This window comes from Phalacrocorax carbo, chromosome 25 (assembly GCF_963921805.1).
Source record: "Phalacrocorax carbo chromosome 25, bPhaCar2.1, whole genome shotgun sequence".
Lineage (NCBI taxonomy): Eukaryota > Metazoa > Chordata > Aves > Suliformes > Phalacrocoracidae > Phalacrocorax > Phalacrocorax carbo.
The window spans coordinates 7,201,241-7,212,869 of record NC_087537.1 but is presented as its reverse complement, the minus strand read 5'-3'; the positions used below and the strand labels follow the sequence as shown (position 1 = coordinate 7,212,869).

At 55.0% G+C, this 11,629-nt stretch overlaps 1 long non-coding RNA gene across 1 annotated transcript; it reads right to left on the bottom strand.

The window, feature by feature from the left end:
- Window positions 1-1,759: 1,759 nt before the first annotated feature.
- LOC135317199 (uncharacterized) lies at window positions 1,760-3,654 on the bottom strand. Its single transcript, XR_010376274.1, has 2 exons — window positions 3,243-3,654; window positions 1,760-1,859 (listed from the first exon to the last, which is right to left on the bottom strand). It is a non-coding gene; the product is annotated as an uncharacterized LOC135317199 (long non-coding RNA).
- Window positions 3,655-11,629: the final 7,975 nt, after the last annotated feature.

The window sequence follows — 11,629 nt, the reverse complement described above, 5'->3', positions numbered from 1 at the left end:
AAGTCATGGACTAAATGAACTCAGTGGACATTTCACAGGCATTTTACAGAGGTGGTCCATAGACCAGGGGAATGATCAATGGAAATCTGTATATTCTATTAAAGGATGAGAAGGTGGGCAAGGATTATTGAAATTGTATTGAATAGTATGGGACCTGAGCATGATGTAAATGCTATGGAATAAGGGGTGCATACTGTCATGGTTTTAGCTGGGATAGAGTTAACTTCCTTCACTCTAGCTGGCATAGTGCTGTGCTTTGAACTTAGCATGGAAAAAAAACGTTGAGATAACACACAGATGTTTGGGCTGTTGCTGGGTAGTGCTTGTACTAGTCAAGGACATGTCCAGCCTCCCATGCTCTGCTGGGGGCACAGGCAGCCGGGAGGGGAGGGGGCACAGCTGAGAGAGCGGATTCAAACTGGCCAAAGGGATAGTCCATACCATGTAACGTCATGCCCAGTATGTTAACTGGGAGGGGCTGGCCGGGGGAGGGAGGCAGCAATCGTGGCTCAGGGACGGGCAGTGTCAGTCGGCAGGTGGTGAGTGATTGTATCGTTTGTGTTTCTGTGGTTTTATTTTCCTTTTTTCTTTCCCTTCCTTTTCCATTTTATTATATTAACATTATTGACATTATTATCATCATCATCATAATTATTATTTTATTGTAATTATTAAACTGTGCTTATCTCAACCCACAAGTGCTTTTGCTCGTCGATTCTTTTTCCCATCCCACAGGGGTGGGGTGGGGTGGGGAGAGAGCGAGTGGCTGTGTGGTGTTCAGTTGCCAGCTGAAGCTGAACCACGACACCATCACAGCCCGGTATCTCCAGGATTTGGAAAATACCAGCCACATCTGTAGGCCAAGCCCCGTTGGGCAAAGTCTTGGCACCAAAACAACAGCAATACTGGGTGTCCAAGGGACTCATAAGCCTCCACGGACACACAGTACAGGTGGGCATTGCCCTGCAGCTGACATTGCCCTGCAGCCTTTGGAGGCACGCATTAATTATTCCGTGGGTAGGCCCCTGTACGTCTACCCATACCATCGCACTAGACATTCAAGTCTGTCAGGAATGGGCTGTGGAAATCTGGGTGTCCTTGCGTAAGCTGACGCGGAAGAGACAAGCGTATCCTGAGCCTCTGTTGTCCTGCCTACATCAGCAGGCTCTGGGGTAGACTGAACAACATGAGGTGTCAAAATCCAAACCTGTTCAGGATTTCCATGTTCAAACTTTGGTTCTTCAATGCTCCCTGTCCTGCTTCTTAAACAAACCTCTTTCTCTGTTGCTTTCTGTCTGTGGGAGAGACTGAGAAGAATGGAAGAAGGTTAACAATATCTTCATGGGTTTTAACGTGTGCTTGTGGGAGACTCTGCAGCTGCTGCTGCAGCACCTCTGTGCCTGTTTCTAGGAAAAGCCAACCTAGACTAGTCCTGAGAAGCCTTCCTGCAGCCAACCACAAAAGACCTGGCTGGGTTTAAACCCCCTCCTTCAAGTTCTGGCCTGGCCCTGCCTGTGTTTCAAGCACTGTGCCCTTTTCCAGCTCTCTGGTGCTGCAGAAATAGGTAGCCGTGTCTGCAGCTGATGGAGAGACAACTTCCAGTGACAGCTGGTTCCTCAACGGGTCTGCAGAGGTGCGGACTTGCGCCTGGAAGGATGAAGCAATATGCTGGACTCTTGTGAAAGGATACTGCAACGCTATATGCTGCAGGTCTCTGCCAGGAGTCTGTCGGATCCAGTCCCAAGCGTAGCTGCTGTCGCTGATGGGTGCACCAGAGATGTGGCAGGTAAGCGTGACAGACTCGGAGACATCCCACACAGTGGGGCCGGAGGCCTCTGTCTGCACCTGAGAAAGGGCACCTGCAACCCCAGAAGACAAGGATGAACAGGCAGGAACAGCTCAAGCAATCGTATTATCTACTCAGCCACTTCTCCGGGAATCTGCTTGTCATCTCCATGCTCCAGCAGCTGCAAACACACAGGCTCACAAGCTCTTGCTCCCGTTATACTCTCAGAGTCGGGAGAGACCAACAGACTTCCCCTTTTTTGCAGGGAGCTCCCAAATGGCCCTCAGTACTTTCCCCGTTTCCCCTGCTCGCTCCTCAGGGAGTAAAACTCGAGGGCTGGACTGAGTTGACCTCAGCCATGACCAAAACCAGAGCAGGGCTATTTATACACCTCACCAGTTGGGCCAGGACTGGTACCAGCCCTACCAGGAAACAATGGAATCAGCAAAACTTGTTTCCAAAGCCAAAGCAGTTTTGAAGTCAGAAGAATGAGGACTGACATTACAAAGGGAAGAAGCAAGCAAAAGGGGTAGAACTTTGGGGATAGAACCATGTAAAATCTCCTTGTCAGTAAAAAACACTTGAAACCTGTGTGCTATAACTACATGAGCTTTGAGCGCAGCACTGAAATCCTGTGGGACGTGCCTCCCTTCCAGCTCTGAGCCCAGAGCGGGACCCCAACAGAAGGTTTGTGTTAAAGCTCTGCTGGATTTCCTGTCTCCGTGCGAACGGCACAGAAGTAGCGGGCAGAGTCCCGGGGGTTCAGGGCACGCAGGGACAGAGATGACTCGGACTGGGAATTGTCCCGGGACGCCGTGGCTCGACCCTTCACGGCTGCCCCGTAATTTGTAGTACCCGAAGGCCAGCAGACCGACACCCACTCGAGACTGCCACCGGGAGCCTGACGGTACCACCGCACTGCATAGCTCCCGAAGTCGAATCCGGACCCGCGGCAGGAGAGGCGCACGGAGCCCCCGGGCGCTCGCAGCCCTCCGCCGGACTCCAGCAGCCTCACCTGCGCCCACACCCCTGCGGACGGAGAGCGCGGGCAGCCGGGCAGGGCGCGCCCACCGCCCCAGGACCTTCACCCGCCGCCCCGGCGCCCCCCGCCCCGCCACAGCCACGGCCGCAGCCGCCCCCCGCGGGGCTCCCGGCAACCCCCCCCCCCCCCCCGCGCCCGGGGCGCTGCCCCGCCTGCCCCCCTCGGGGCTGAGCCGCGCCTGCCCCCGACACTCGGGCCCGACCCGCTGCCCGAAAGCCTCCCGCAGCCTCTGCCTGTGCCGCCCGCGCCGCCCGCTCGCCGCTTCCCCGCTAAGGAAGGCGAGCGCCAGGCGACAGCGCGCCCGGCGCGGGAGCGGCCGCAGCCCCGGGGCCCCGGGCCGGGCAGGGCCGCCCGCGGGCAGCCGCAGCCCCGGGCCCGGCCCCGGCCTCGCCGCCCTCCCCGCCCGCCTCTCACCTGCCGGCCCCGCGGCCAGCCACAAGGCCAGGAGCCACGGCCCCAGCCCGGGCGCCATCGTGCCCTGCCGCGCCGGGGCCGGCCGGCGCCGACGGGCCCGGCGGGAGCCGGAGAGGAGCCGAGCGGAGCCGCGCCGGTGCCCGCTCCTGCCCGCCCCGCCGCCTCGGCCCCTCGCCGCCCCCAACAGACACGGCCCGGCCCGGCCCGGCCCCCGGTGCCGCGGCCCCTTCGGCGAGGAGAAGGGGGGCGCGGGGCGGGACGCGGGGCAGGGCCGCGGGCAGAGGAGGAGCGCGGCGCCCCGGCAGGCGGGGGCTCCTGGCCCTCGGCTCGCAGCGCGGCTCCGGCGCTGTCCCGGCTCGTCGCCCTGCCGAGCGCTGCCCCTGCCCTCCAGAGCCTGGAAAAGTTGGCTACCGGGAACCCCGTGCGGTTCAACAAGGGGAACGGCAAAGCCCGGAACCGGGGGAGGAGCTCCAGCTGCACCTTGGCCTTCCTCACCCCATCCCCACTCAACCTGGCAGCGTCCCTGTGCTGCTCCCAGGAGACCTGTCCCTGCTGCCACTGCCCGTGCAGTTCCTTCTTGCCCTCTAGTATGACCAGCACGTACTGACTCAGCCATGGCGGTCCCTTGCCTTCCTTTCCTGATGTCTTACAAATGGGCACAGAGGTCTCCTACACTCTGTGGAAAGCACCCTTAAAGATTTGCCAGCTCTGTTCCGCTCCCTTGTCCCTGCGGGCAGTTTCCCTGGGTGTCGCGTTGACCAACTCCTTGAACAGCTGGAATTTGGCTTGCCTAAAAGTCAGGGTCCTGACTTTACTCTTTGCCTGTCCCATATCCCTCAGGGCTGCAAACTCCACCAGCGTATGATCACCGCAGCCAAAGCTGCCACCGGTGTTGACATCAGAGGGAGGCTTCAAAGAAGATGGGGCCAGGCCCTTTTCAGCGCTGCTCAGACACAGGTCAAGAGGCAATGCGCACAAAGGGAAACACAGGAGGCTCCTTCTGAACATTAGGTAACACTTTTTCACTGCCAGGGTGACCGAGCACAGGCGCAGGTTGCCCAGAGAGGTTGCTGGGCCTCCATGCTTGGAGGTATTCACAAGCTGTCTGGGCATGGTCCTGAGCAACTGGACCATGGTGGCCCTGCTTGAGCAGGGGGCTTGGACCAGATGGCCTCCTGAGGGGCCTTCCAAATTCATCCTTCCTGTGATTCTCTGAAAGACTCGCAGGCACATTCACATCTTGGCAGGCGATATGTGCCTGGGCAAAGGGGGAAACTGAAACTCAGGCTTTGCTACGTAAAGTCAGCTCTTTGCCATGCAAGGAGGGAGGCAAGGATGCTTAGGACAGAATTACCAGGGGAATTTATTCTTTTACGTTTTAGCTCGGCGCATAGCCGTGCCCTTGACTGATACAGAGAAAAGCAGTGACTATTGCTCGCATAAGTGGAACGTACTTGTCCTACGCTGGGTCAGTACATGCTTCTTCCCGTGCAGGCGGTACAGACCTAGGGTCAGTGGGGTGTGAATCTTCATTCTTCTAAACCCATGTCCCGTGCAGGTGTGGAGCTTTAGCCTGGATTATGGTCCGTTGCAGTTCTGGCCATGGTTACATGCCTGGTTTCATTGAAGGGTAAATCTGCTATTGTTTTGCTGTCGGTATGGGGTGTTCTGAGTTGGGAAGAGCTGGCTAAGGTTGGGTCATCAGGTCACACCGACCCTGAGGTAAAAGCTGAGAGCCTCAGCTAGTGTTCATTCCTCTAAGCAAGGGCGATTGCAGTTGGCTCCTTGCCTTTCACAGCTACTGCCCTGATGACTTCCAGGAACAGCTTTCTATAGGACTGTTGAGGAAAACTCCCTTTCCTCTTTTGGCTACAAGGTTCAAAGCTGGAAGGCAAGAGAGAAACATGCAAGTGATAGAGAAGTAATTTAGGTGGGTAAAAAAGTAGCACGCAGAAGAGTCAGGAGAGCTATTCAGCCATTGTTCCGTTTTCTGCATTGCTGGCATCTGCTGTATTTACGGTCTCCTGTTAGGTCTTAGGATGTGTTGTTCTTCTGTAAAGTTGCAGATGCAGCTAGAGACATGTGTGATGAGGTCTACAACCACGTACACAAACCCAGAGCCTGGCTTTGGAAGGATGGGGAATTACATGCATCCCCATTTGACTGGTTGACTGGATGCTTCCTGGAGCCTGAGAGGCCAACTGCTGGCCACAGCCTGTTGCTGGAGGCTGTTCCTGGACAGAACGGAGGGGAGGGGAAGGAATTCAATCACATCCAAAGGCCACTGCTGGAGGACTGCAGGGGGTATACAGTGGCATGTTGGCAGCGCATGGGTTCAGGAAGAAAGTTGAGAGATCTTCCCCCCAGTCGGAAACCAAAGGATGCAAGAGTACTCCCAAAGCATTTCCAGCCCCCAAAGCTGTGGCTTAACAGCTCTGGCCGGCCATCAGGCCTGATGCTGTCCTTTCAGGCTCCCCAGAAAGGGCATAACAAAAGGGGAGCACAAGAGGAGCCAGTTTTGCTCCTAGGATGCTGGAAGAATTGAGGCTGTAATGGACCTCTGCAAAAGGTCTAATTTAACCCTCCTGCATGAAGCAGAGTCAACCGGTGCTGAGGAGGTGCACCGGGTGTGGCAGGGATGGAGTTTCTCCGTAGCAGCCTGTATGTGCAGCTGTGATGTTTTGTGTCCAAAACCATGTTGATAACACACCAGTGTTTTAGCTGTTGCTGAACAGTGCTTACACGGCGTCAGGCACTTCTCTGTTTCTCATGTTGCCCCACCAGCTGTACAGCTGACCACAACGGGCCAAAGGGATATCCCATAGCACATGAAGTCACGCAAAGCGATAAATGTGGTGGAAAGAAGGTGGAAAGGGGGATATTTGGAGTTAATGCATTTGTCTTTCCGAAAAAACATTATGCGTGATGGAGGCCTGCTTTCCTGGAAATGCCTAAATATCTGCCTGCCAATGGGAAGTAGGGAATGAATTCATTATTTTGCTTGGTTTGTGTGTGCAGCTTTTGCTTTACTTATTTCTTTTCATCTCAACACACAGGTCATGTCACTTTTACCCTTCCGATTCTCTGCCCCGTCCCTCTACGGGTGACTAAGCGAGCAGCTGGGTGGGGTTTAGCTGCCTACCAGGGTTAGGGATGGTAGGCTGCCTACAATGTTCTCCAGTTCAGGTAGGAATATCTCCAAGAATGAACACTACTCAGCCTCAGGTATTTACACACATGGACAAACCCCCTCCACCACCACCATCCCCCACCCCACCACCATTTTCTCTTCCGCACTAAACAAGCCCAATTCACTCAGGATCTCCTCGTACGTCAGATGCTCCCTCCCTCATCTTCATGGACCTTTATTGCATTTGCTCTGGTACCTCCATGTCTTCCCTGTGCTGGGGGTGCAGAACTGGACGCAGCAGTCCACAGCCTCACCAGTCCTGAGCGCAAGAGCAGGCCATCCTTACAAGCAAAGAGTCAAGAAAAAATGCCGGAGGCCTGCATGGCTAAACAAAGCTAGGGAAAATGCAGGCCCACTGCTGAACAGATGGGGACATGGTGACACAGGACATGGAAAAGGGCTGAGGTACTGAATGCCTTATTTGCCTCCGTACCAGCAGGACCATCCTTCAGGAATGCCAGGCCCCAGAGTCCAGGGAGAAAGCCTGGAACAAAGAAGAATACCCTTGCACAGAGCATTCATCTTATTGTTGGATGCTTTCAATTTGGTTAAGCACAATTTCCACTTCACAAACCCATGCTGGCTGACAGGGACAGTGAAAGACGTAGGGGAAGTGCTCCAGGTGCTGGAGCAGAGAATTTCCTGCTGCCTGTGGCGAACACCATGGTAACAGAGGTTGTCCGCCTGCAGCCCATGGAGGCCCACCATGGAGCAGATATCCACCCTGCAGCCCGTAGGGTGAGCCCACACCAGAGCAGGTGGATGTGCCTGAAGGAAGCTGTGACCCTGTGGAGAGATCACACTGGAGCAGGCTTCTGGCAAAACCCACGGTCCTGTGGAGAGGAGCCCACGCTGGAGCAGGTTTTCTGGCAGGACCTGTGCCCCACAGAGGACCCACACTGGAACAGTCTTTTCCTGAAGGAATTCACCCCGTGGGAATGACCCAGGCTGGAGGAGTTTGGGAAGAACTGCAGAGCACGGGAAGGACCCACGTTGGAGAAGTTCATGAAGAGCTGTGTTCCATGGCTGAGAGCACACGATGGAGCAGGGGAAGTGCATGAGAGGGCAGGAGCAGCAGAGACAACAGCTGATGAACTGACTTCAACCCCTTTCCTTGTTCTCTGCATTGCTCAGAGGGAGGAGGTAGATAAGTCAGGAGTGAAGCTGAGCCCAGCAGAATGCAAGGGGTGTCGGGAAGGTGGTCTTAGATTTGTTCTTATTTCCCATTCTCCTGCTCTCCTCCAATTTTAAGAAATTTAATTAATTTCTCCAAGTCAACTGAGTTTTGCCTGTGACAGTAATTGCTGCCTCATCTCCCTGTCCTTATCATGACCCATGAGCCTTTCATTGTCTATTTCATCCCGCCCAGTTGAGGAGGGACTGATAGAGTGGCTTGGTGGGCACCAGGTGGCCAGCCAAGGTCAACCCACCACACCTTGTCTACTGCTTCTTCTTCATCAGCTGATCTGTAGCAGCCACCCACCACAAGGCCACCCACGCTGATCTGCCCTCTGTCTTTCCTAAACAGCCTGGCTCCATCCACTACAGTACTCCTGTAAGCTACCGCGCTGCACCTCCGTGATCCCAGAGCTCTACAGCCAAGCCGCGGAGGGGAGACTGGGCCGTGTTGGAGAGGAGCCCAGGCAACGTCCACTACACTAGACTTCACCGTGCAGCCTCTGGAGTTCCCAGAATAGATGCTCCTGCATCACAACTGGTCTCAGCCCTTCAGCCACGCTTCCCTTCACCACCTCGTACTACAAGCACGCCACAGGTCTGTTTCCTGCACCTGCCATTGCGTGACACCAACCTGTGGTTAGCAGCTGCTAGAAAGAAATGCTGAGAAGTGGGTATTCTCTGTCAGTTGGTTTTTGGTCGACTCTGCTGCAGAGCTGCTCCAGCGTGAGCCTAGCAGCACAGTAATACACTGCTTCATCCTCTGGCTTTGCTGCCCGGATCTGCAGTGTGAACCTGTTCTGGGAGCCCTGCAATGATCCAGTGAAGCGATCCCGGAAACCTTCTCCATAGGAACCACCCTCATAAATCCAGTCCAGACTGCCACGTGAACCTTGTCGGTACCAGTACATGTAGTAGTTGCTCATGCTGTCACCACTCATGCTGCACTGGAAGGTGACTCCATCTCCCTCTCGCACGGCCAGTTCCCTCTCGTGTTGCTCCAAGGCCACCTGGCCAGTGACTGCTGCAGTGAAGAAGAGCAAGCCACAATCACTCCAAGATTCAGCAAAGGTCAGGGCAATGCTGGTTGGGCATTGCGATGGCACTGGACCAGCAGGAGGACTAAATCCTTCTCTTTGAACCCAGCAGACAAAGATGGGTAGGGGCATAGAGCTGGTACCAGGAGCTGGGGAGGTGGGAGACGCCACATTTCCCTCCCTCCTTCTCCCTGTCAGACAGGGAACTGTTTCTGGTTTTCCCTTTTGAAGCAGGAAGGTTTTGCTCCTGGGGGACAAATCCCTTTGGCTTTGCCCAGCTGGATGGTGAGGAACCCAATCTCCTATTCCTCAAACAGCCCTGCAAGTGCACAGGGGGGACAAGGTCCTCTCACAGAAAAGTGGGGCTCGGGCCCTATGCTGACACCCTCGGCCTGCTCTTTGCAAGATGGGTCACAGTGCCCCATGAGCAGGGTGCCAGCCCAAGTGCAAAGCATTAGGCCCCGACATGTGGGAGTCGCAGGCAGGTGCCCTGCCTGTCCCCACACTGCAGAGGAGCCAGGCTGGACGGGGGGGCCTAGCTGAGAGCTAGAAGAGGAGGAGGGCTGTTGCAACCATGCTCCAGGCGGGTACATGGGGAGGTAGAGCTGGGGGAGAGGTCAGGCTGCAAGAGGTCAGCACAGCTCCACAGAGCCATGCAGAGCACAGGGGCATGCTCAGTTCCTGGGTGAGGGCATCACCCCTTCCTGTCACTTACCTATGATGGGCAATAACCCCCCACACAGGACAGCCCACATGGCCAGGCCCGCTCTGTCTCACCCCTCTCCAGCTCCTCTCTGCCTGCAGTACAGCTCAGCCCACATCTTCTGTGTCTGTGCCTCTGTCCCTGCAGTCAGTCCTAGTCCCTCCTACTCACTCCCTCGCTCTATGACCACACTGAAGGTAGAGGCGGGGCTGTAGGAGCACACGAAGTTGAAGCTGTTGGCGCTGTCTTGGGTGTCTCTCACCCTGCAGGGTGCAATAACAGATGCTTGCTTGGCAGGAAATCCTCTGGTGGGCAAAATGTGACATGTGCTTCTAGGGTCTCCCCCATCCTTCCTCTGAGGAAGGACAGGGGAGTGCTGCTGAGACTTTGAAGCCAGCCCTAGGAGTGGCACGAGGTCTTCCCACTGGACCCCTGTCCCTTGGCACTGCTGTGGTGCTGCTTCTCCTGGGTGGGACCCCCCTGAGCCCAGCTCCACTTGCACAGGACACCCCTAGCCAAATGTGCTCCTCACACTTGCTCCCTCCACTTGCTTCCTCAGGCAGTAGGGGCTGCTCAGCAGAGCACGGACACTCCCTTCCCTGTGCTCATCCTCCACACTGGGATCCCAGAGCTCCCCCTAGCACCACAGGATGGGACACCTACTGAGGCCTGACACAATGTCACAATCTGACAGGTACCACCATTTTGAGGAGCATTGCCCACTCCACAGTGGCCCTCCACAGACTGTCTGAACCCTTCCCCTCCCCTCCCTTTTCATGGGAGAACCATCACGGCCCCCTGGGGAGGGGATCCAAGGTGGGTGTGGGAAGGGGAGCTGCAGAGGGTCGAGGAACCCATTGAAGCTGGAGGCCTGAGGTGGGAAGAAGCAGCCGGAGGATGCAGAGCCAGGGTGGCCTAAGGTGCCCTGGGTCACTTGGAGATGCCCGGCATGGTAGGACATGCTGGGTTCCCCACGGCCCCAAGCACATGGAAGGCTGAAGCTCTGCTGCACGACACCCTCAATGTTCTCCTTGATGGGGTTCCTCATAAAAGCCTTTCCAGTTAGCAGGCATATCTGGGCTCTGCATGCATTCTCTGGGGGAATATATACATTCCAAAGGCAAAACAAGGGATTTTCTCCCTGCATCATGATTTCCACATGCAAAATGAGGGTTTTTCCCTGTGGTACACACACAAATACAATGTGTAGAAATGAAACCATGCTGCTTCTGCATAATTCTCCTGAAGTGCCTTATGCAGAGCAACTACAAAATAACCTCCTATTGCTTCCTTAAAAGGTCTCACTCTACCCACCTTTTCCCATTAAAATACCTCCTCTGATAAGCATTGCACCATTGTGTCAACCACTGCCTGACTGCAGGAGCGGAGCCGATGGAGTCCCTGATCAAAAGGTCAGTGCGTGCTGGAGTCACATCAGTCCACTTCCCATCATTGGGCAGAGCGAGACGATCCAGGCAAGGCTGTCAGCGCAGCCCCATCTGGATCGCTAAAACTGTTATCCCAAAAAGCGGGTCCATGTGTCTAGTGTGCAAAATGCCAAAGTACACACAGAGCAGAGGTATTTTATTCAATTCACTTTGTGCAAAGATGGGTGCTAGGTGGTAACCCACAAAGCCAGCACCCTGCATAAGAAACTACAAGGTATCCATACAGTTAAGTGTGTCAGTAACAGCTAATATTCACATGTCTGTGAATGTCATTCAGTGTCATTCACATTCAGTGGTGCCCAGCTACAGCACAGCTTTTCAGTACCTTCAACACCGTTGGTTAATTAAGACACTTCTATTGGCATATCTTGGGAATATTTTTCCAGTTTTGTCTAAGGTTAATAAGCAATTTAAGCATATAATCCAGAGATCTGCCCCAAGGCTGGATAGTTACAGGTGGCAGGGTATGTGGGATAGTACAGGCAAGTACCTAGCAGAGTGGGCACCTCCAGTGTTTTGGAACTTCTCCCTGAACAACTGCAGAATTCTGAAAAATAGTAAAGTATTTGGAAAAGTATGTTGTTACCGTGGCCATTCTAGGGAGACACAAATCACTGCAACATGCTGGGGCCTGGCCCATGCCCACCGAGCCCTGTTCAACACTCTTCAGAACCCTCAAGGGGAAGAGAAGGTCTCTGGCACTGTTGACAAAATGACAGGCACTGTGGCTGCTCCAACCCCCACAACAGGTACTGGGGTACAGCTGAAGCAGAGAAGCAACCTGTGCCATATCAGTCGCCCCTATACACAAGAAGAAACACACAAGAAAATCA